Genomic DNA, 25293 nt, shown 5'->3' with positions numbered 1-25293 from the left:
ATCTTATGACAACTGTCGTTTTGTTCATCTGCCTCTTTCCTATCCTGAAAATGTAAATGTTATGGGCTCAGACAGTAAAGAATCTGCCTGCAATGCAGGAAACCTGGGTTCTATCCCTGGGTGGGAAAGATCCCCTGGAGTAGGAAATAGCAACCCACTCCAGTGTTCTTGCCTGGAGAATTCCATGGACAGAGGAGTCTGGCAGGCTACAGTCCATGGGGTGGCAAAGCATCAAACACGACTGAGCGACTAACATTTCATTATCCTGAAAATAAATGTGATGTCAGATGCAAAGTCAGTGTTCTGAAATGCACTTGGACAACTGTATCAGTGATGCATTTAGCAGTTTAAAGCCAGAAACATTGACTATCTCTTAAGTTGCTGCAGGTTGAGAAGCCATGGGGCTTCCCAGGTGGCGATTGGTAGTGGTAAAGATCCCACCTGCCAATGCCAGAGACATAAGAGACACTGGTTCAGTCCCTGGGTTGGGAAGATCCTCTGGAGAAGGAAATAGCAACCCACTCCAGTATTCTTGCCTGGAGAATCCCATGGACAGAGGAGCCTGACGGGCTACAGTCCATGGGGTTGCAAAGAGTCAGACACAACTTGAGTGAAATGAGGAGGAGGAGAAGCCATGGGCTGGTGAACTAACTGGGCCCCTTGATCTCTGGGTCTCTCTCACTAGGCTGCAGTCACAGGTCAGCCTGAGCTGAGGTCATCTCCAGGCTCTCCTGGGGGGTGATCTGCTCCCACGGCCACTCTGATGGTTAAGGCAGGATTCTGCTCTTCATGAGATGTTGGACTGATGCCCACAGTTACAGGGGCCTCCCTCAGTTCCCTGGATGTGGACCTCTTATAGGACAGCCCCCAACATGGCAGCTGGCTTCCCTCTGAGCAACAAGGGAAAGAAAAGGCTTGCTAGACAGAAGCAGCTAGAGTCTTTTTTGTAACCTAACAACAGAAGTGGGCTTCTAAGGTGGCACGAGCGGTAAAGAACCCATCTGCCAGTGCAGGAGACATGAGATGAAAGTATGATCCCTGGGTCAGGAAAGATCCCCTGGAAGAGGGTATGGCACTGCACTCCAGTATTTCCTGGAGAATCCCATGGACAGAGGAGCCTAGCAGGCTACAATCCATAGCATCACAAAGAGTTGGACACAACTGAAATGACGCAGCATGCAGCAGAAATGACATCCCACCACTTCTGCCAAATCATTCGTTCAGTGAGTCACTCGGTGCCTTCTACACTCAAGGAGAGGGCTTTACACCAGGACACACACACACCAGGAAGAGGGGTTAACTGGGAGCCATCTTAGAAGCTGCCCACTGTAACAACTGGTGCTTTCTGAAAATAATGGACTTTAATCCTCTTTCAAATAGAAGGGCTTTTGTTGTTGAGTTCCTGTAAGTCATGTCTAACTCTTTGTGACCCCATGGACTACAGCACGCCAGGCTTCCCTGTCCTTCACTGTCTCCCAGAGTTTGCTCAAACTCATGTTCATTGAGTTGGTGATGGCATCCAACCATCTCATCCTCTTTCGCCCCCTTCTCCTCCTGTTCTCAATCTTTCCCAGCATCAGGGTCTTTTCCAGTGAGTCAGCCCTTAAGAATCAGGTGGCCAAAGGATTGGAGCTTTATTGGAGAAGGGCTTTAAAAGTTACTAAGTTCACCACATCCCTCTCAGAAACCTAATGCATGCTGCTCAGCCAGAGAAGATGAAAACAACGATGACACTGGTGTAAGCCACTCTTAGGAAACAACCTTGTGACCTACTTGTAACCAAGGATTTGGCAAAAGCAGTGTGATGTTACTTCTGCTGCGTGCTAAGTCGCTTCAGTGGTGTCCAACTCTATGACCCTATGGACCGTAGCCTGCCAGTCTCCTCTGTCCATGGGATTCTCCAGGCAAGCATACTAGAGCGGGTTGTCATGCCCTCCTCCAGGGGATCTTCCTGATCCAGGGATTTAACCCACGTTTCTTATTGCTATGATAAATCTAGACAGTATATTAAAAAGCAGGGACATTACTTTGCTGATAAAGGTCCCTATAGTCAAAGCTATGGTTTTTCCATTAGTCATGTACAGATATGAGAATTGGACCATAAAGAGGCTGAGCACCAAAGAATTGATGCTTTTGAACTGTGGTGCTGGAGAAAACTCTTGAGAGTCCCTTGGACAGCAGAAGTCAAACCAGTCAATCCTAAAGGAAATTAACCCCGAATATTCATTGGAAGGACTGATGCTGAAGCTCCAATACTTTGGTCACCTGATGCGAACAGCCGACTCATTGGGAAAGACCCTGATTCTGGGAAAGATTGAAGGCAAGAAGAGAAGGGGGCGACAGAGGGATGGGATGGTTGGATGGCATCACTAAATCAATGGACATGAGTTTCAGCAAAACCTGGGAGATAGTGAAGGACAGGAAAGCCTGGTGTGCTACAGTTCATGGGGTCGCAAAGAGTCGGAGACAACTTACGGACTGAACAACAACAACCGTACTACTATGGAACACTTTTTCTTAGAGTTCTACCCTCTTTTAACATAGAGTTCGGCCTACAGGCTGAAGAAATGCTCTTGGTTACCCCCAGAATTATCAAGTGACATCGTTAAAGTTTTTGTTTCTTCTTTCTTACCTAGCCTAGCCCAACATCTTCATTTCAGGTGTGGAAACTGACTGAGAGAGGAAATAACCTGCTGGTGGCCACACAGCTCAGGGTGGTGTTGGGTCCCAGCTAGGTTTTGGTGAACTTAATGTTGGGTTTAGGGCAGGGCCACCTGCACTCTGAGAGACCTGAAGCATGGCTGGGGATTAAGAAAGCAAGGATGAGAAGTAAGGTCAGGGAAGAAAAAAAGTGGAAGGAGAAAAAAAGGAGAGGGAGAATTCCAAGAAAGAGAAACAGGATAGCAAGAGTGGGGAAGGAGAAAGACTAAAAGCTTATTCACCTCAGGTACCACTGGGGGGCTCCATGACCTGCCCATACAGCTGCTCCAATCCTCTAAGGTTCTGGTGCATCCATGGAAACAACAGAACTTTTAGTGCCTTTTAAAAGGCAGCAGAGTGCAGTGGTTTTGGCTGTGGCCTCTGGAGCCAGAATGCCCAGGCTGCAATCCCAGCTCTGTCACTAGCTTTGTGACCTATGCAAGCTCTAATACTTAACCTCTCTTTCCTCATTTTCTAAAATGGGAATGATAACAGGACAAACTGCTTGGGATGGCCGTGGGATTGGTGAAATTAATAAATGTAAAGTGCTTACTATTCTTACTGTAGTGCAGGGCCCAGGCAAAATTCTCTTATCAGCAAGTGATGGGACAGCCAGGCTTATGTTATTCTCAGCCCTCACCTGGGTTTAAGGATGGAGTAAAGCTTGGGATCCAGGACGGGGTGAGGCTTAGGGATGAAATAAGGGGTGGCGGTTAAGGTAAGGAGGCGTGTGATCACTGCAGAAATGGGAGTGATAGTCACTCGGTCGTGCCTGACAGTTTGTCACCCCGGGGACTAGCCCCCCAGGCTGCTCTGTCCATGGGTCCCTGCGAATATGCAGCCAAATCAGAGTGCCCCATGCATTGCCAAACAAACCACATGGATAGTCTTTTTGCCCACTCAGGCATCCTTCTAATCCTTTCCCTTCATCCTCCCTTCATTTCAGCTCTTTATGTAACAGCTGTTTGGTTCTCCCTGCAGAACTGCAAAACAGTTGAATAAGCTGGAAATTAAAACTATTCAATATATAATCATTTTATAGTATTACAAGTATTGTGTGTGTGCTCAGTCGTGTCCAACTTTTTGCAACCCCATGGACTGTAGCCCACCAGGCTCCTCTGTCCATGGGATTCTCCAGGCAAGAATACTGGAGTGGGTTGCCATTTCCTGCTCCAGGGGATCTTCCCTGACCCAGGGATTGAACCCACATCTCTTGTGTCTCCTGCATTAGCAGGCAAATTCTTTACCACTGTGCCACCTGGGAAGCCCATTACAAGTATTATGCAGTATCAGAATTACTTAATGTTGCCGTCACCATGGTTCCCATTTTCTCCAGAACTTTTCACCTCTTCTGTCTTTGTTCTTTCTATTTAAGTATGTATTTAGCTGACAGACGTCTGGTCACACAATTACTTTTCAAATAGAAAAGTGTGTATTATGTCATAGACACTGTGCAGTGCTTTAAACTGACCCTAACAATAACCCCGAGTATTAAGTGTTGCTATTCTGTTGTAAACTATACTTGGAGAAACTGTCACTTGCCCGAGATTCCTTCCTGTCTTCATTCTTTCAGCATCCCCCAAGTACCAAACAGAAGGATGTGCAGGACAACCCGGACTCGAGGCACTTGCTGAGGTGAGGAGGGAAGTGAAGGGGCTGAAGCCCTTTACATAGGTGGGAATGATGAGATGGTGAGATGAGTTACATGATTGTCTGTGGCTCCATTTGTTTGGGTGGGAAATAAGGTCACACAAAAATAAGACAGACAATCCACATTAAGAAGTTCAATTTTGTGGAGTCAGACATGCAAACATGTCACTCAAATGTGACAAGTACTATTACAATGAAACACAGGGATTTGGGAAAGACTTCACAGAGGAGCTAGCAACTGAGCAAGGCTCTGAGGGATGAACATGAGTTTTCCAGATGAAAAAAGATGGAAGAATATTCTAGATGGAAGAAATCTCACATCCAGAGACTCAGAGTTATGAAAATTCTTTTCATTGGAGATGGAGAGTGAAGTTAGGGACAGACTGTGAGGGAGTGTGCCGGAAAGACTGGAGTTCACTTTACAGGCAATAGAGAGCCAGACCAGACTTTTAAGTAAGGGTATCATAGAATCACATTCTTTTTGTTTTTTAAAAAAGAAAAATTCAGAGGGGGATTTGGACAATTTGAAGAGAGGTGGGAGGTACCCAAGAGGTGGGGTAATGACCAGGGCAGGAAGAGTGATGGGACTGAGGGAACAACTCTGAAAAGATCCATTAGCCAGAGATCACAATGTTTCAGGAACAGGAGGTGGGTACGTGGCTGGAGCACCCTTTGGCTGGTGGGAAGAGAGGATGAGTGATGGAGCAGCAGGAGAAAGAAAAGGCTGCTCACTGGCATGCCTGGTGCTGTGGGTTGAAGTGGCAAGTTCACATTGAAGGTAGAGTAGAGCAAAGGAGTCATCAGGACCTTGAAGCATGACCCTGTGCCTTTTTTATTCCTGAATCCCGCCCCAGCACAGGGCCTGGAGCCTGGGGATGAGGAAAGGAGATGCGGGGTTCCACTAAAGTCTTCTTTAATTAACCGAGAGAGGAAGGCAATAAGGCTCCAGCAGAGGGGAGGGAGGGCTGGCGCCCGCAGTAAATAGTCAAGTGAGGTGACGCCTGGTGGCTGGGAAGAAGCCCAGGGAGGCCAGGCCGCAAACCTGTGAGGAGCTTGAGAGTCAGGATAGGGATCTTGGACATCAGCTAGCATGCAGCTCAGAGCGGGCTTCGGAGTCTGAACCTTGCAGCCCGCAGTGTGTTGGCTAAAATACTACTCATTTAGAAAATCGTAACTCTCTTTACCTTGCAAATAATTCTCCATAAATGCTCTCAAATCTGAAAAATAGGCGAATGTGAACTAACCCTGTTCTCTGGGACCAGATGATCCAACTCCCGCCGGGAACAGACAGCTAAAGCTTCCCTCTTTGGAAAGAAGAGGTGCAAAACAAAAAGATGTCAGTTTCAACCATCCCAACTGGTGAGTTTCGAAGAAATTAAATGCTTTAAAAGAAGGTGTAGCCGGGGCAGACCACAGACCTCGCACAGAAACCTAAACCCAGGAGAGTGGTATTTCAAAACCACTCATTATTTTCTGGAACATCTTTTGTAGCCAAATTCCAGATCCCAGCTATCTTCGTTCCCGGAACGCTCCCCACGCCCCCGCCCCCGCCCCCGCCCTCCCCAGGCCCCCACCCCCACCCCGACAGCCACCACTTCACGCGCTGGCAGGATGACGTGGGTTGGTGATGGCGCGGCCGCTCAGGTGAGGGGCCACCCAGTCCCCGGAGGCGCTGGCGGCCAGAGCCCATTCGCCACAGCAGCAGCTGGGGCGGGAGGGGAAGAGGCGGGGGAGACCGGGGGGGAGGGGGAGCGCGAGGTGGGGGCGGATCGCGCAGCGGGCCCCGCAGGCGGAGGGAGAGCGGCGCACGGGGAGGGGCCGGGAGGGCGCATTGGCGGGGGCGCGCGGGCGCCGGGCCAGCCCTGCTTCGCCTGGGTTGCCGGCTGACGCGAGCCGCAGTCAGAGCCTGAGCCGCGCGGGCGCAAGGGACGGCGCAGGGCTGCCGGAGATACAGCTTCGTCGGAGACTGAAGACACCGGCGCTCGGGGCCGAGCGGTGGGCGCGGCGTAAGAAAGTGAGTAGCTCCGTGCGTGGCTGAGAGTGACACTCGGTCCCGCTCACCGGCGACGGCTGTAACGGAGGAGGACGCGGGGGTCGGCCGTGTTGTCAGCGGGACACCGGAATACCCGGGCTTCCTAGAGCCGCGCCAGCTCTGCCTGCGGCAGGGCCAACCTGGTCATCAACTCCCCCCTTCTCCTCCGGAGCCGGGTGCGGGCCAGGCTGAGATACAGCGGCGTCGGCGGGCCCCCGTCACCTCCCCAGACTGTGGCCAACTTGTGCATCCGTGCCCCCCACTTTCCGGGAAGCCCTGTCTGGAGGTGGCTTTGGGGGCCATTGGGCCTGGAGAAACTGCTGGAGCCGGCACTGCGGCTTTCTGGGCAGGAGAGCGGAGGGCACGGGCTGTCACGCCGCAGGGCCGGCAGGGCTGGGAGCGCAGGTGCGGAGCCGGCGCGCTCGGGCGTATGCGCGTTCCGGCCCCGGCGGACACAGCTGGGCGTGGGCTTTGTTCGGATGCGCTCACACCTGCGCGGATCGCCGGAGTTCAGGGGCGAGCCGACCTCCACTCTCCCCAGCCTGGAGAGAACTTGGGGAACCAAGGATAGGAGACAGGAGAGACACCCGAAAGCAATAGGATGGGAGGCTTTCCGAAGGCTTTGTCGGCCCTACAGGTGCAGGGCCCCGGGGCCCCGGCGCCTCGCCTGGCCTCTCGGGGCTGAGACTTGTTGGGGCTGGCTCGCCGGGGCTTGAGGCTGACTCAGAGCCCCTTCCCTGCCCAGGCTCCCACCGGTGGGATCTGGCAACAGCTTCGCTCCGGGATGTTGTGTTGAGCTGGCCGTCACCGCCAGCTCGGAGCATCCATCTCCCGGCGAGCGCCATCTGTGCAGCGCACCGCCCCCGGCACTGGGCACGTCGTGCGGGTGGGCGCCGCAGCGCGCGAGTCCCCGGCCATACAGCAGCCCAGCCATTCCCTGCCCGCATCTGCCCGTGCGCAGAGGGAGAACCCGGGTGCCGCTGTGCAAGAAGTCATTTCTCCCAGAGCCGGGTACTCTGGGCAGCAAGCACCGCCGGAGGGTTCTCTCTGGACCCGGAGCGAGGGGGTTGGGAGGGGTGGAGAGGGGTCAGGTTGGTAAGCCAGACTCTCCCCTCCCCTCTCGGTCACCTCCCCTCCCGCCCGCCACCCGGTCCGCAGCAGCATCTTCTGTCCCCCGCGCCCTCCGGGGGGCCGTCCCTGTGCAGTTGCGAGCGAGGGGGGAGGGCGCCGAGCGCTGGCGTGCCTTTCCCACCCAGCCTCTCTCCTGTCGTTTTCACTCTAACAGTTCCAGCCGGAGACTGCATCCAGCGCGGAGCAGTCAGTCCTAAGCGCAAAGTGTTCTTTTCCTTCCTGATCCCGCGTGGTTAAGACGCAGAGGTGCAGCTTTGAGGGATGGGACCTCTCAGGACCTCTCCTCGCCCTAGGCGCTAGCGAGAAGAGATGGAGAAGAGAGTCGTGCGGCGGGAGACAGTTCTGCACCAGCAGCTCCCCCTGGGGCTCTCCAGGAAGGAACACAGTAGCCACTGAATACAAACGTTATGGAAGGAGGTTGGGCTACTTCGGTTCACACTGTTTTTGCTAACCGTGCCCTGTTATTAAAATATTGTAATAATAGCTTACTAGTAAATGAGACCTGCCAGAAGTACTGAAGTGGATTTAGGCAATTGGATACTTTGATCTTTACGGGTAATGAGAGTCTGAGTGCGCGTCGGAGGTGCGGGGCGCTGTGCATGTTACATGTATCTATCATCTCAATTTAAACAGCAGCCACATGTTAAAAATTAGGAGACTGGAGACAGGTCAAGTAACTTTCCCAAGGCCACATAGCTAGGAAGTGAGGAAGCAAGGATTAGCTTTTTGCCCATCCAGGACTGAAAATGTGGCCTTTTGGAAGCTTGTCATCAGTTTAGGGGAAGCCTAAAATCACCCAGTGTTCAAAATCAAGGACATATTGTAAGCCCATTTAATTCTGGCCCCTGCAAACCTCCTAGTAACAGTCAATATTGTAATTCAGTGACTTGTACTGTGAAATAGCCTTTTTTACTGCACTGTATTGCCCCTCAATTCCTTTACATGTTCCTTTATTTCTGTTAGCTTTTAAGTACTTGTCTGTTAACCCACAGTCCAACTAGTTGCAGTCACTGGACTGTTCTTAGTGACTATGACCCCTTGCGATTCCAGAGAGGCTGAGAGGTTCCTGGCACATCAGAATTTTTAAGAAAACTTGAAGAAAAGGCAAACGTTTCCATTTGGCATACATACATTTCGATTTCAGGTCCCCAGCCTTGAATCTTTTGACTGTGGCAGTTTTCCTCCTCAAATTGGATGTTGATTTTGAATAAGACCCTAGTATAGAATCTTAGGAAAGCGTTAGCTATCCTAAGTGTATGACTGGGGCACATTTATAAAGATGCTCCTTGTTGACTGAAAGAAACAAGAATTTGAAGGAAAGTGAAATCAGCTCTTCCTGGAATAGCTTTTAGGATGATTGTAATCGACTGACCAATTGGAAAAATGAATTCATTTTGCTTTCTTAATCCTACTGACTCATGGTCTTTTTTTCAGTTTGCTTTTTACTTTGTTACAGGAAAGTTGCTAAACATTTCAGGCAATTCAGGAATTTCAGAGCTGTAAGGAAACACTGTTCCTTAACCTTTGGGTTTCCAAATGAATACAGTGGGGCTCAGAGAGGTCACCCAGCCGATTAACATAGGGCTTTGGTGAGGTCTTTGGGTTGTAGGCCAGTCTGCTTACAACACGCAGCAGGGACAGTAAATGAAAAGCAAAGTCATCTTCGGAAATGCTACTTCCGGTGAGGCTGATGTGAGAATGCGTTGGGTGTGAGTGCTGCAGGAGGGTGAGAGGGTGCTAAGAATGTGTACACTTGGACTGTAGAAAATTTCCTGAAGAATTATTTCAAATAATTCTTTCATGTAGGATAGTTTTCCTTGTATGATCAGTTAAATAGAAATAGAATCTGTGGATATGATGTAGTGTATGTACAAGGGAGCTATTTAATGGCCCCCCCTCATGAAGCTTTTCTGGTAAAGAGATATTTTCATTCATTCATTCATTTATTCACATTTACTGAGTGTGTGGCCTGCTGTCCTAAGCCCTGGGGATGCAGTGTTGAGTAAAGCAGAGCTCCTGCCCTCAGGGAGACTAATACTGGTTTTTATCATTTATGGCTACAGACTTACACAGATTCTTTTCCCACGTATCATAATATACAGTTGATAAACTTGCATAGACTGAATACACAGTGTAACTGTGTTCGAATCAAGCAACAGAACTTTATGAAGGTTCAAGAAAGCCCTCTTGTGGCTCCTACCGGTCATTACGTTCCCCTAAGGGTAACCACCAAGACACCAGGCTTTTAATTCCTGATTGTGTCACCATGAAATCATAAGGTCTTTGTCTTAGTTAGCTTGGGCTGCTGTACAAAGCACATAGATTGGGCAGCTTATAAACAGACATTCATGCTCTTATAGATGTTCTAGAGTCTAGAAGTCCGAGACCAGAGTGTCAGCCTGGGTTCTGGTGAGAGCTGTTTTCCTGGCTGGCAGATGGCTCCCTGTGTGCGAATATACCCTTTCCTCAGACTGCACCTATGAAGAGTTCCCTCTCTTCCTCTCCTATAAGGCCGTGGAACCTATTGAATTAGGACCCCACCCATATAATCTCATTTCACCTTGTGGCTTAGTCTCTTAAGTCGTGTCCAACTCTTTGCAACCCCATGGACTGTAGCCCACCAGGCTCCTCAGTCCATGAGAATTTTCAGGCAAGAGTACTGGAGTGGGTTGTCATTTTCTTCTCCAGGAGACCTTCCAGACCCAGGGATTGAACTTGGGTCTCCTGTGCTGTAAGCAATCCCCTGTATTGCAGGAGGATTCTTTACCAACTGAGCCACCAGAGAAGCCCTATTTCACCTTAATGACCTCCTAAAAGTGCTCTATCTCCAAATACAGTCACATTGAGCATCAGGGCTTCAACAGATGGCTTTGGGGGCCACAGTTCAGTCCATAACGTCGATTTGCTGCCTCTGCCAGCCGCCTTTGGAGTCTCATCCTCATTTCCAAAGAACATTTCCCATCTGAGAAGCATGGTAACCCATAGCAGATTCAACTAGAATATGGAGCTCCTTGGGTAGTCTTTTATAGGACATTTTGTCTGTTTGTATCCAAAGACTGCTTGAGGTCAGCCTTCAAGTACTAGTGTGTGTTTGTTAGTCGCTCAGTCATGTCAGACTCTATGCAACCCCATGGACTGTGGCCCGCCAGGCTCCTCTGTCCATGGGGATTCTCCAGGCAAGAATACTGGAGTGGGTTGCCATTCCCTTCTCCAGGGGATTTTCCCAGTCCAGGGACTGAACATGGGTCTCCTGCATTGCAGATTCTTTACTCTCTGAATCACCAGGGCTGAGATGGTTTGGAATGATTGGAATTTACAAAATACATTTAGAAGCACCTTTGCTTTTATGTTTCATGTTTCCCCCACCTCAAGGAACCCAGAACTTTCCTTCCAGGTGAGGACCTAGGAGAAGGCAGGGCTCTGCTAGCTTCCAGAGATGCTAGGGACAAGAATCCAGTGGCACATTTTATTTAACCTTTGTCCACCCAGAAAAATGAAAAGCCCCTTTAGTTTGAAAGAGTCTTTATTGGCATCAAAGGCTAGAGTTTCTAAGAACAAGAAAATGTGCCACGAGGAACTGATGAATGTTGATTTCCCCTCTCAAAATATGAAGGAGAGGGCGGCATGGAGAAAATATGGGAGTGGCTCTGCCTCCAGTTTTAGCAGCACTAACATGTTCAATACCAGGTTTTCTTTAGAAGGGGGGAGCAAATGCAAGATATTTGTAGAAAATGTGAATTTATTTGCTGTTACTTTTTTATTGTGGTGTTTATATATACTTAACATAAAATCTACCGTTTTAACCATTTTTAACTGTGGGGGCTTAGTGGCATCAGTTAGTTCACATTGCTGTGCAGCCATCTGTGCTGTGATGTGCTAAGTCACGTCATTCGTGTCCGACTCTTTGCGACCCCATGGACTGTAGCCCGCCAGGCTCCTCTGTCCATGGAATTCTCCAGGCAAGAGTACTGGAGGGCTTACCATGCCTTCCTCCAGAGGATCTTCCCAACCCAGGGATCGAACCTGTGTCTCTTCCGTCTCCTGCATTGGCAGGTGGGTTCTTTACCACTAGCACCATCATCCCTGTCCATCCCCAGAACTTTTCTCATCTTCCCAAACTGAAACTCTGTGTCCATTAAAACAGTAACTCCTCGTGCCCCCTGCCAGCTCTTGTTGAATATCATTCTACTATCTGTCTTTGCATTGGACACCCCGATTACCTCATGAGTGGAATCATACAGTATCTGCATTTTTTCTACTGGCTTAAGTCACTTAGCATAATGTCTTCAAGGCTCATCCATGTGTCAGAATTTTTTTTTTTTACCTTTTTAAAAACTGAATAATATTCCATTGTATGTACACACGGTGTTTTTTTAAATGCATCTGTCAATGCATTAGGCTGCTTGCATGTTTTGGCTATTGTAAATAATACTGCCATGAACATGGGTGTATAGATCTATCTTTTTGAATCACTGCCTTCATTTCTTTTGGGTATATACCCAGAAGTAAGATTGCTCAGTTGTGTGGTAGTTCTACTTTAATTTTTTGAAGAACCACTGTTTTCCGTGGCAGCTGTTTTACATTTTACATTTCCAGGAGCAGTGCATAAGAGTTCAGTATTTCTGCATCTTCACTGACACATACATTCTCTTTTGTTGATATTAGCCAGCCTCATGGGTGTAAAGAATTATAACTGTTACTTTTGAAAGGCATAAGTTAATATAACATGTATTATGAATAAGCTACTCAGTGTTTTATAACTTAATGGTTTATTGTTTACCAATAAGGAAATGTGTGGTTCCTTCCAAGTGTTAATTGAGCCTATACTTTGTGCAGAGCATGAAATGGATGCTGTGGGATATGTGTCTTAGTCCTGGAGAAACCAGCCTTGGAGACACACATTTATGTGATTTAAAAAAAAAAAAAAACTGTTGAATTAGAGTATTATATGTCTATAGTTCTCTTGTCCTAAGTGATTTTGCTCTGAGGTTGGATTTCATGTTGGGCTTCCCCTGTGGCTCAGCTGGAAAAGAATCCACCTGCAATGCAGGAGACCTGGGTTTGATCCCTGGGTTGGAAAGACCCCCTGGAGAAGGGAAAGACTACCCACTCCAGTGTTCTGGCCTGGAGAATTCCATGGAGTTTCAAAGAGAGCAACTTTCCCTTAGATTCCATATTAGTATGCTTTTACTTTATTAAAAAAATTGACACCATTATTTTAACCCAGATGAAGAGCACATTTGCCTCATATCTGGAAACAGAAAGACAGTATGCTGACTGTTTAGGGATGTGCCTGAGTTGTCAATTACAAGTCTGTATTAGGCACTTTTCCCCACCACAGAATCTCCAAAGGTGACAGAGTAAACTCACCACCCAATTATAATTGCGTAGCTGAGCTAATAAGGAAGATGTGGTGTCAGTGTCATTGACCTATTTTATTGGCCTACAAGCTTGAAATTTCAAATGAGAAAAGGTTAATTTTTAAAAGTCTTATACAGGGTTTCCCTCAAGTGACTGAAAATCTAGTGAATATAAGAAGTGCCAGGCAAAGACAGAAATATAGATCAGTGGAACAAAATGGAAAGCCCAGAGATGAATCCATGCACCTATGGGCACCTTATCTTTGACAAAGGAGGCAAAAATATACAGTGGAGAAAAGACAATCTCTTGAACAAGTGGTGCTGGGTAAACTGGTCAACCACCTGTAAAAGAATGAAACTAGAACACTTTCTAACACCATACACAAAAATAAACTCAAAATGGATTAAAGATCTAAATATAAGACCAGAAACTATAAAATTCCTAAAGGAAAAACATAGGCAGATCACTCTCTGACATAAATCACAGCAAGATCCTCTATGACCCAACTCCCAGAGTAATGGAAATAAAAGCAAAAATAAACAAATGGGACCTAATTAAACTTAAAAGCTTTTGCACAATGAAGAAAATTATAAGCAAAGTGAAAAGACAGCCTTCAGAATGGGAGAAAATAATAATAAATGAAGCAACTGACAATTAATCGCAGAAATATACAGACAGCTCATGCAGCTCAATACCAGAAAAATAAACTACCCAGTCAAAAAATGGGCCAAAGAACTAAATAGACATTTCTACAAAAAAGACATACAGATGGCTAACAAACACATGAAAAGATGCTCAACATCACTCGTTATCAGAGAAATGCAAATCAAAACCACAATGAGGAACCATCTCATGCCGGTCAGGATGGCTGCCACCAACAAGTCTACAAACAATAAATGCTGGAGAGGGTGTGGAGAAAAGGGAACCCTCTTACACTGTTGGTGGAAATGCGAACTAGTACAGCCACTATGGAGAACAGTGTGGAGATTCCTTAACAAATTGGAAATAGAACTGCCATACGACCCAGCAATCCCACTGCTGGGCATACACACCAAGGAAACCAGAATTGAAAGAGACACATGTACCCCGATGTTCATTGCAGCACTGTTTACAATAGCCAGGACATGGAAGCAACCTAGATGTCCATTGGCAGACCAATGGATAAGGAAGCTGTGATACATATACACCATGGAATATTACTCAGCTATTAAAAAGAATGCATTTGAGTTGGTTCTAATGAGGTGGATGAAACTGGAGCCTATTATACAGAGTGAAGTAAGTCAGAAAGAAAAACACCAATACAGTATATTAACACATATATATGGAATTTAGAAAGATGGTAACGATGACCTTATATGCAAGACAGCAAAGGAGACACAGATATAAAAAACAGACTTTTGGACTCTGTGGGAGAAGGCGAGGGTAGGAAGATTTGAGAGAATAGCATTGAAACATGTACATTAACATCTGTGAAATAGATGACCAGTCCAAGTTCTATGCATGAAGCAGGGCACTCAAAGCTGGTGCACTGGGACAACCCAGAGGGATGAGATGGGGAGGGAGGTGGGAGCGGGTTTGGGACCAGGGGACACAGGTATACCCGTGGCTGATTCATGTCAATATATGGCAAAAACCAGTACAAAGCTGTAAAATAATTAGCCTCCAATTAAAATAATTAATTTAAAAAAGAAGTGCCAGTGATAAAGGGAATAAACCTACAAATTTTCATCTACTCCCCATACTGTTCAAATGGCTTATTCTGTTTAAAAACAGGAATGACAAACAAATCTTGCCCTGTCTTAATTGTTTCCTGGTTATCTTCCATATTGTTCCCTGCTAAAGCGTTGTTTAATTCACATGAAAGTGAAAAGGACACATTACTATCCAGTGAAAATGATACTTAAAACTTTCTTCTTGGGACTTCCCAGGTGGTCCAGTGATTAAGAATCCGCCTTTTAATGCAGAGGATGCAGGTTTGATCCCTAGTCTGGAAACTAAGATCCCACATACTGTGGGACAGCTAAGCCCATGTGCTTCAACTAAGACCCAATGCCGCCAAATAAATAAATGAAAATAAAAAATAAAATAAGAATTAAAAAGATTCTTCTTATTAAATGATGATACGAAGGGTTGGAAAGAACATTTTGAGCATACATCCATATTCATATGTGTATATGAATTTTCTGATGTGCATGGCGTATTGGTTTAAAGTCCTCTGGAATCAAGAAAATAGATTCCCAAGGCCATCTGAGGGAATCCTGTAGGAGGTCTTCAACTGTGTAATATGCAGTGAATTTGATTTATCTTTCTCAAGTGGGCTGAGAGCATTCAAAAAATTCAGTAGATGTATTCAACGCGGACTGATCGTTTCTCCAAATTTCAACTTTAAAGCTAATTTCATGCCACTTTTCAGTGCCCCTGGCGTATGAATGGTATGATTTACAGCATACATTTTGGACGAACATTCCAAACTCCTGTTAAACACCCTTAACAGATTCTCTCTCAAGGGAAAGGGAAAGGGAAATGTAGTAATCTTCCATTCGTTATGCCTTTAAGGTAAAAATGGACTGTTGAAAGTGTTTCGTCCTGGAGCTTTTGGGTCTTTGAGGAGGGATGGCTGGAGCTGGTGCGCCGCTGCCTTCCAGAGCCTTGTGCGGCTTTTCAGTCCCTCACCTCAATAGGGAGCTGAAAGGACAAAAGTGAACAAAGGAGGTCTGTTTTGCCTGCCCCACTTGCTGGGCTGTTGTCTTGGCCCTTTTCAGCGAAGGAGGGGCGGGGGGGAGCTGGGTCAAAGTTGAAGAACACTGAAAAGGAATTCAAGCTTCATGTTGAAGTTTGAATTATAGCTTCAGTTAGAGTGCCGAGTAGATTAGTTTGAATTGAAATTTTTGAATCTGGGGAAGCTTAAGTGACAGATGGTGCTGGAACCACATCCAGAGAGCTAGATGTTGAGTGCCGAAGCTAGGCACTCGGTAAACATCTAGTTAACTGACAAAAGTTTTCAAACTGTAGGAAGTTCAGTTCGATGTTGTGCACCCCATTAACACGCTGGGCTGCGTGAATTAGGGGAGGCCCCTGCGTCTGGCATACACTCAGATGCACTGGTCCTCCACTAATTGCATTGCAAATACTCTTCTGGCTGTCCTGCCCCTTCCCTGCTAGGCTCCAGTGAAATAAACACAGAAATGCCCAATCAGCGTCCCTTGTAAAATCTCATTACAGTGTTTTGGTATTGATTGTTGTGGTATATGACAAGATAAATCTGGCCTAAATATTGACTATTCAGTGCTGTTTCCTATATGAGTGTATTTATGCAGAGTGATTTCAGCTTTCTGCTTCTTGTAGGAGTCCATCACCATTATAGATTCTATTGAAGTTTTTAACACAGTACATGGTTTCCTCATTCAGTTTGGTCAGGAGCATCTGATTTAGAATATTTCTGAAGGAGAAGTCAGCTGTGTATATAACTGGAATAATAATATAGCTACTGGGAAGTCAGGGTTATTGAAATAATTTGGGAGTAATTTGTGGTTTTTAAAATGTTTTATTTTATATTAGAGTATAGTTGATTCATAATGTGTTAGTTTCAGGTGTACAGCAAAATGATTCAATTATACATATACATGTATCTATTCTTTTCCAAATTATTTTCCCATTTAGGCTGTTACAGAGTACTGAGCACAGAGTTCCCTGTGACCATTTAAATAACTTGATGATATAATCTTGTTCTGATGGTTAGTAGCATGATAGTGAAAAGCCTTTTTATATACATTTAATACATTCAAATGAATAGTTCTGCTGTTAGCAAAATAATGATGAAATGATGGTAATATGAACAAAACAGTAAAATAAAAATTTAGAGATAATTAATAGTGTAATATAAACAAAAGTGAATTGACTTCAGATTTGATTATATAACTTAAACCACATGTTGTATTTTACGTAAATCATGATATATACTTTGTATGTCTCATATTAATAGATTTTAAGGTAACTTGCATTTTCATAGTTGGGATAGGGTTTAAAAACTCCATGGCTCTGTATGTGTTTCTAGTAAGAGTTACCGTGGTACAAAATCATACTGGAAGGTATAATACATTAAGGGCTTATTGCTGTCCCCGAACTCTGAGGGGACTCATTAAACAGCAGGGAAGGTGGGAATTTGCGGTCAGATTTATTTGTTTGGACTGGGTTTGAAAGAGTCGAGATTAGTGAGTGTGAAGGATTCAAATGGAAGGAAGGCTCAGGTGAGAATTGTAACATCCCAGAGAAGTCTCCTCTGGCAGAAGGAGCGAGAAACATTTTAGGTAATGAGGAGAGAATGAAAGAGTGATCGAAAGAGAATAACTTATTCATAAAATCTGAAAAGAAGAGAAAGGAGAATAAAAATGTTTGTGTCAATTGCTTGGCTAATGGAGACTAATCTCCATAGCATCCAATACCAAATATATTTAACATTTTTTTAATTTAAATATAGTTGATTTACAGTGTTGTGTTAGTTTCAGGTATGTAGCAAAGCGATTCGTATATATATATATATTTTTTATATTCTTTTCCATTATAGATTATTACAAGATATTAAGTTTGATTCCCTATGCTATACATTAGGTCCTTGCTGTTTGCCTGTTTTATACATAGTGGTGTTATATGTTGATCCCAAACTCTTGATTTATCCATCCCCTCCTTTCTAAATATTTTAAAAAGATTTTATTTTGGCACTTTAGGTCACCGAAGTAACTTGACATTAGAAAATAGAAATAACTCATAGGTCACTCTGCAAAACAAAAACCGATAGTACATCATTTATTTTGGGGAAAAAAGACGTTGAACAGAATTCACCAGGAGTCAAAAGGTTAGTTCTTTCAGCATAACACAGTTAAATTCTTCGTGAGATCATCTCTTCTCTCCAGCTATTTGTTCCTCTATATACAGATGGCTCCAGCTAGAGAAAATTAGGTATATGAAAATGGGAACTTGCGAAGCATATTTGGGGTGATTATTAAAGTTAAAGAAGACTCTTCACTTTGCACAAGGATGTTATGATGAGTGTGTGTGTGTGTGCGCGTGTGTGTGTGCATGCACTAGTCACTCAGTCCTGTCCAACTCTGTGTGACCCCATGGACTGTAGCCTGCTAGGCCCCTCTATCCAGGGGATTCTCCAGGCAAGAATACTGGAGTGCATTTGCTCCTATCAAAGTTGAATTCACAAATAGTTTTTCAAGACTATCTAAAAAGTAGATGAATAAAGAACATGATAGATACTAATACCAAGTGAAACTCAAGCAAATAAGGCTAAATAAAAATCATTGAAGAGGTAGACAGGTGGTAGGTGAGGGGAACTGCCTCGATTGTATGAGAATATTTGATATTTGCTTTAGATAACATTGAGAGGCCAGTTCTTTCATGAAAAAGGAAAACTGATAACAAAATTGTCATCCAGATAACCCAGGCATTTTTGGCTTTGCTCATAATAGAATTCTGTCAGCCTTCCCCAGTCTTCTACGCATGGAAACCCAGTGTTCTGTTCCACGAGGAACCTCAGCTGCATTTCTCATGCATGGTAATGTATATGCACAAGTCCCCATGTTTGATGAATGAACGAATGTATGAATAAATAACTGAATCCATGAATGTTGCAAAATGTCAAGTGGATCTTTGGTTGGAGAAAATTTGGGGGATTTTGTCCCCCACCCTGTTTCAGGACATAAACAATGAAGTCTAGACCATGGAAAATCCCACATTCATAATTTCATGCCTGGATTCTGTATGATTATAATTTGTTTCCTGGATCTCAATTAAACAGTTGAGCAGGCAGGTGAAATCACTCCATCCAGAAGGGTGCCATTTTTGAAATTGCCACTGTGGAGCCCTAAATGACATCCTTGTGACCCAAAGAGTTCCTCTGTAATTTTCTACCTTTTCTGGCAGCTGGCGATTCCAGATTTGCACAAGGCTTTCCTTCCCTTCACTGTCTGAAGCTGGTGCTCTCCACTTCTCTCCGGAGGTCTCTGGGTGGCTGCACATTGATTGAGCTGAGGCACTTTTTGAGATTGATTTTCACCCTCTGAACTGGAAGAAATCAGAAGTGAGGCATACAGTACTGAAATGCAAAGTGGAAAAAGGCTAGTGTGGGAAACAGATCAGGAGAGCTCAGGCTGCAGCTTTAAAAATAGAACTTTCTCCTTTGGGGTTGGCTATTGAGCACTCCTATCTGTACTTTCCTTTATATTCCAACTCAATAAGATGTGAGTTGAGTTACAGCATGGTCTTTCCCAACTAGTTAGTGGGTTTCAGAAGGCAACAGCACCCCACTCCAGTACTCTTGCCTGGAAAATCCCATGGACTGAGGAGCCTGGAGGGCTGCAGTCCATGGGGTCGCTAGGAGTCGGACACGACCGAACGACTTCACTTTCACTTTTCCCTTTCATGCATTGGAGAAGGAAATGGCAACCCACTCCAGTGTTCTTGCCTGGAGAATCCCAGGGACGGGGGAGCCTGGTGGGCTGCCGTCTCTGGGGTCGCACAGAGTTGGACACGACTGAAGCGACTTAGCAGCAGCAGCAGCAGCAGTGAGTGATTGGGTGCAAAGCCATGGGTCCACTTTTGGGAGATTGCTGGAGTGAACTTTTCTCTTGAATTTTGGGAAGTACTGGGTTGCTCTGCATAGTCTAAGAAATGTTGCTACACCATGTGATTTTGGATAAGTTGCTTAATTACTTAATTTCCTTTAGCTGGAAAATGAAGATAAACAACATCAATTTTCTCATCATGAACCCTACCTCATGAAAGCATGTGAGTAGGAACGATGATGATGGAACTGAAAGTGATAAAAGACAAATTAATCTGTGTTCTTATTAACTAGAATGTGCCAGCTATTTTATTCACTATAATATTTGACCAGATTTGCTTCAGAGATATCTATGTATCAAACAACTATGTCTGCTTGATTTTGAATAAATAAAGTGATCTCATGCTGCAGTCTTTGGGCTTGGCACCCTTTCTGGTGCTTCATGGTGAGACTGTTTTCAAAACATAAGCTATATTCTTAACTTCAACAAATGATAATATACCTGTGAAAGTCAGCTTGAGTCAATATGATAAAAAGGGTGTAAATTCAGCAAATACATTTTTTCCAATTGTATTTAATGCCATCATAGTCTTTTGAAAGCTGTGATTTATTCCAAGCCTTATTCTATTCATATTTTTCAAGAGGACAATCAGTAATTTTTTGTGTCGTCCATGACTAACTAGCAATACCACAAATCAATAAAGCATGAAACCATTTTAATAAATTCATCCCACTCACAAACTGCATGTGCTTAGAGGTTTGATATAGAGATATATACAATGAGGTTTGTGAGCAGGTTTCTCTGTATATCATTGTTTGTATTTACTTTGTGCCTTTGCACCTCAGACAAGACATAGATGCTTAAAAATAATAGCCGTATAAGCACTATGGAAAACAATATGGAGGTTCCTCAGAAAATTAAAACTAGAAGACCATATGATCCAGCAATTCCACTTCTGGGTATTTATCCAAAGGAAATGAAAATAGAATCTTGAAGGGCTATCTTCACCCCCATCTTTATTGCAGAATTATTCATAATAGCCAAGAAATGTAAACTACCTGTCCATCAACAGTTGAATGGATAAAGAAGCTGTGGTTTCAATGTATATACACGTGGAATATTGTTCAGCCATGAAGGAAATCCTGCCATTTGTGATAGCATGGATGAATCTGAAGGACATTATGCTAAGTGAAATAAGCCAGACAGAGAAAGACAGATACTACATGATATGACTTATATGTAGAATCTTTAAAAAAAAAGAGTCAGAGTAGAAAAGTGGTTGCCAGGGGCTGGGGGTGGGGGATATAGGGAGAGATTAATGAAAGGGAACAGCCTTTCAGCTGAAAGACAAATAGAATCTGAGGATCTAATATATAACATGCTGACTGTAATTGATAATACTGCTTTGTTTCTAAGAGAGTAGAAGGTATAGGCTCTCACACACAAAAAAAGGAAATATGTGAGGTGATAGTATGTTAATTACCTAGATGGGGGAAATCCTTTCACGATACATACATGTATCAAATGACCACAATGCACACTTAAATATCTCACAATTTTATTTGTCAGTTACACCTCAGTAAAGCTGAAAAACGGTAGTCCTCATTGAGCTGAAGTGGGACCTGTAGAAATGGGAACATGTTCTGGGTCAAGAATGCACCCCAGATTCATGTGCTGAAGGCCTGACTCTTAGTATCTCAAAATGTGACCTTATTTGAAGATGGGGTCATTACAGTTAAAATGATGTCATTAGAGTGAGTCCTAAAGTGAGTTCAGTGAGTAGTGTCTTTATAAGAAGAGGAAGTTTGGAGGCAGGCACAGTGGGAGAAAGCTTTGTAGAGATGAAGTCAGAGACCTTACAAGCAGAGGAATACCAGTTATTGCAGCAAAGCACCAGAAGCCAGGTGGGTGCATGGAACATGCTCTTTCCCACAGCCGTCAGAAAGAGTCAACCCTGCTGCCACCTTGATCTTGAATTTCTAGCCTTCAGAACTGTGAGACCATAAATGTCTGTCATTTAAGCCACCCAGACTGTGACTCCGTGACAGAGCCCTAGGAAACCAGTACAGAATGTGTCACCTGTTTCTAAGTCTATCCCTTACAAATAAGAAGGGGTGAAAATATAGCCCCTTCCCATGTCTATGTCCGTATCTATATCTATCAACATCTACTTTGTATACCAAAGAGCTGTTGTTCAGTCACTCAGGTGCATCCACTCTTTGGGACCCCATGGACTGCAGCACACCAGGTTTCCCTGTCCATCTCCAACTCCCGGAGCTTGCTCAAACTCATGTCCATTGAGTTGGTGATGCCATCCAACCATCTCATCCTCTGTCATCCCTTTCTCCTCCTGCCTTCAATCTTTCCCAGCATCAAGGTCTTTTCCAATGAGTTAGCTCTTTGCATCAGGTGGCCAGAATATTGGATCTTCAGCTTCAGCATCAGTCCTTCCAATGAATATTCAGGGTTGTTTTCCTTTAGGATTGACTGATTTGACCTCCTTGTGCTGTCCAAGGGATTCTCAAGAATCTTCTCCAACACCACAGTTCGAAAGCATCAGTACCAAGGAGTATGTGTATAGAAAGCACAGGAATACTGGGAATGGTGAGAGTATTCATTTGATTCACCGGACAAATGTGAAGTTGGTGGTTTAATCAGTGGATTACTCTTTTTCGAGTGTAATCAGGTTGACTCCAACTTGGCTGCCTTTCTTGTGTAAATTGTCATCTCTTGAAAACTTCAGGGGGCTTATTTTGTGGAAATCTCTGCAGGTACCCTGGCTGCTCCTTGCCAATTGGGATGAATCTCTTGACTTGAAAAACAGTGTGGTGGCTGACATTTCCTGCTACTGAGGAAAACAAAGGTGTGACTGAGGGGCCAGTCTGCCTCAATGGGCATGCTGCTTCAGCAGGACAGGGTGAAGAGTGGCCCTGTGGAGAACCCTTCAGCTAACTATCATTAGGCAGCACGTCTGTCTAATTGAGGAAGCAGGATGGCCAAGCACTTTTAATCAACTTGAATATTAGTTGGAATGAATTGGCAACTTGGAAGCCATTTAAGCTGGTCCTTAATGATGTCTGTCCACTTGCTGTGAATTCTGCACTTTCACCAGCGCCAGTCTTGTCTGTCTTGGATGGTAAGTGCCTTCATGGCATTCATGCATGCTCTGTCATGTCTGAGTCTTTGCAACCCCATGGACTGTAGCTGGCCATGCTCCTCTGTCCATGAGATTTCCCAGGTGAAAATACTGGAGTGGGTTGCCATTTCCTTCTCCAGGGGATCTTCTGGACCCAGGGATTGAACCCACTTGTCTTGCATCTCTTGCATTGGCTGGTGGATTCTTTACCACTGCACTATCCGGGAAACCCTCCTTCATGGCGGTGACCCTAATTATTAGTGCCATATATACGGCATTAATGAACTGCCTCATCCATAGAAGGGCCCACTTGTTTCAAATCATATCAGTGAGATGATTTTGGAGGAGGGTTCTTGGGATGAGCACCAAAGACTTTAAAACCTCTGAGTTTGTGTGATTCAGGAATTTCATTTTAATATGTAAATTATTTGCCAATTTGCAGTCTCCTTCTGGAGTCAGGAAAGGCTAATGAAAACTTGTGAGTATCCAGCAGGAAATAATTTGGAATCAGGCTGTTATTACTTTTGTGGGTTCTTACAGCTTATCTTTTCCATGCAGGGCAATGAGGTACCAGTGGATGGAGTGAAATGTCCAGGGCTCTAGAGGGAGCAGAGGGCAGCAGTGGTTTGTTTCTGAAAATCACCCTCTCAGTATAAACTCATAAGGTCTTTTAAATCTTTTCCTTGAAAGACAATTTTGTGATGGTGGTTTGAAAGATTTATGGGAACCATTGTAACATTTGGTGTCAACCAAAGTGTACTTGCAAATGTGTTAATATGGGGTTAGCAGTGCCAGTTCTAGTACAAATGAACTACCTTTTAAGTCCACGTTATTATTCTGACTTGTTTTGTCACACTAAACTCACATCATAGAATTTTATGCTCAGAACTACACTCTCTGATGCAAAGAACTGACTCATCTGAAAAGACCTTGACGCTGGGAAAGATTGAAGGCGGGAGGAGAAGGGGATGAGAGGATGATATGGTTGGAAGGCATCACCAACTCAATGGACATGAGTTTGAGTGAACTCTGAGAGTTGGTGATGGACAGAAAGGCTTGGAGTGCTGCAGTCCATGGGGTCGCAAAGAGTTGGACACGACTGAGTGACTGAACTGAACTGAACACTCTCATTTCCAGCAACTCTGGATGCACAGAATGCATCCTAGGAAAGCAGTTACTGCCAGGGAAAATGGGAAGGGCTCTGCTCATCATCTGAGCATAATTTCAGCCCTCCCCATTTCTTCTCCAGTCCCCTCTCCAGTTAGGAGTGGGGCCAGTGATGAATATGTGTGTGTCACACACCTGTGACCAAGAGAGCCTCCATCAAGGAGGGGGCAGGGTATCAGTTACTTGACATGGACGACTCGTAGCAGCTGCTGTCTGTGGCCCATGGGCTCCCTGCCCTGCCCGACAGCTGCATCTCACATCCTGCTATCAAACCACCTCGGCCACCTCCATCAAAAAAGGGACTGAGCCTGTGATCCTGAGGCATTGCTTCATGGGCAGCCTGCTCCTGTGGTGAGATAGATACATATACATATATGTGTGTGTGTGTGTGTGTGTGTGTGTGTGTAAAGATGCCTCTCTGAATTTGAGGAAATGAAAGCACAATGATTTTACAACATTTTACCATTGATAAATGACAGCCATCCCTGTCATTTATCATCTTACCGGTTGCTTATGTATATAAAGCATCTTACATGAATGATCTCATTTAGTCTTTATGATTTTAATCTTGTGACAGCCCTTTATGTCAGAGGCCAACAGAATCTTTCTGTAAAGGAACAGAGAGTAAATATTTTGGACTTCGTAGGTCATGCAGCCTCTCTGAGTCACAGACAATATGTAAGTGAGTGGCATTCCTATGCCCCATAAATCATCCTTTATGTGATGGCCAGATTTGCCCCGTGGGCCATAGTTTGCCATCCCTACTGTATGCTATTTTGCCCGTTTTACAGATGAAGGAACAGAGGCTTAGGGTGTTTAAGTGATGGATAAGAATTGCACAACTCTTCAGATGCAGAACTGGGATTCTAACCCAAGGAGTCTGATTCCATCCCATAGTTTTATCTCCTAAGAACTACTGTGTTATCCTGCTTTGAGAAATGACAAAGAATGGAATTTTAGTTTCTGCATGTTGTGACTTATAGATTATGACCCAAACTTCTGGGAGAAACCTTCATTTCCCTTAAAAAAACTTGTATAGGGAAAAGTATCATTTCATATCCTGAAGATGTTATTTAGGTAAAGTAGAAAGTCTGACCAAGTTAGTCACTCAGTCGTGTCCGACTCTCTGCAACCCCACGGACTGTAGCCTGTCAGGCTCTTTTGTCCATGGGATTTTTCCAGGCAAGAATATTGATGTGGGTAGCCATTCCCTTCTCCAGGAGATCTTCCTGACCAAGGGATTGAACCTGGGTCTCCTGCATTGCAGGCAGACTTCCGTCTGAGCCACCAGATAGTCTAATCCATAGCATATTCAAATCATGGGACTGTGCCCTCAGATAACTGAATAAAGCTTTTCAGATTCTCCATATGACTTGATGTTGTGATCATTTTCATCAATAGATCTGTGGATGACAAATTACCCTAATTTTAAAAAATATGTAAATTGTTACTTTTTAAAATGTGCTTAGACATTGGTGGTCCATATGTTACACAGTCAGATAACTCTGGCATATTCCCAAGAAAGCTTTTTATTTTTACAGAAAGCA

At 44.6% G+C, this 25293-nt stretch overlaps 1 protein-coding gene across 25 annotated transcripts in view; it reads left to right on the top strand.

Moving 5' to 3' along the window:
- Positions 1–5930: 5930 nt before the first annotated feature.
- The window catches only part of NRCAM (neuronal cell adhesion molecule), a 325353-nt gene continuing 305990 nt past the window's right edge, over positions 5931–25293 (top strand). For 7 of the 25 annotated variants that reach the window (XM_044946615.2, XM_044946613.2, XM_025291111.3 and 4 more), the window contains exon 1: positions 6130–6364. The gene's annotated coding sequence lies outside the window, so the exon portion shown is untranslated. Of the gene's footprint in view, positions 5995–6125; positions 6365–25293 lie in introns of those variants that run through there. The other 18 variants (XM_044946605.2, XM_044946609.2, XM_006046411.4 and 15 more) reach the window with 7 other exon arrangements.

This window comes from Bubalus bubalis, chromosome 8, assembly GCF_019923935.1.
Source record: "Bubalus bubalis isolate 160015118507 breed Murrah chromosome 8, NDDB_SH_1, whole genome shotgun sequence".
NCBI lineage: Eukaryota > Metazoa > Chordata > Mammalia > Artiodactyla > Bovidae > Bubalus > Bubalus bubalis.
The sequence above is the reverse complement of the archived record's forward strand: the minus strand, read 5'-3'. Positions and strand labels throughout refer to the sequence as shown.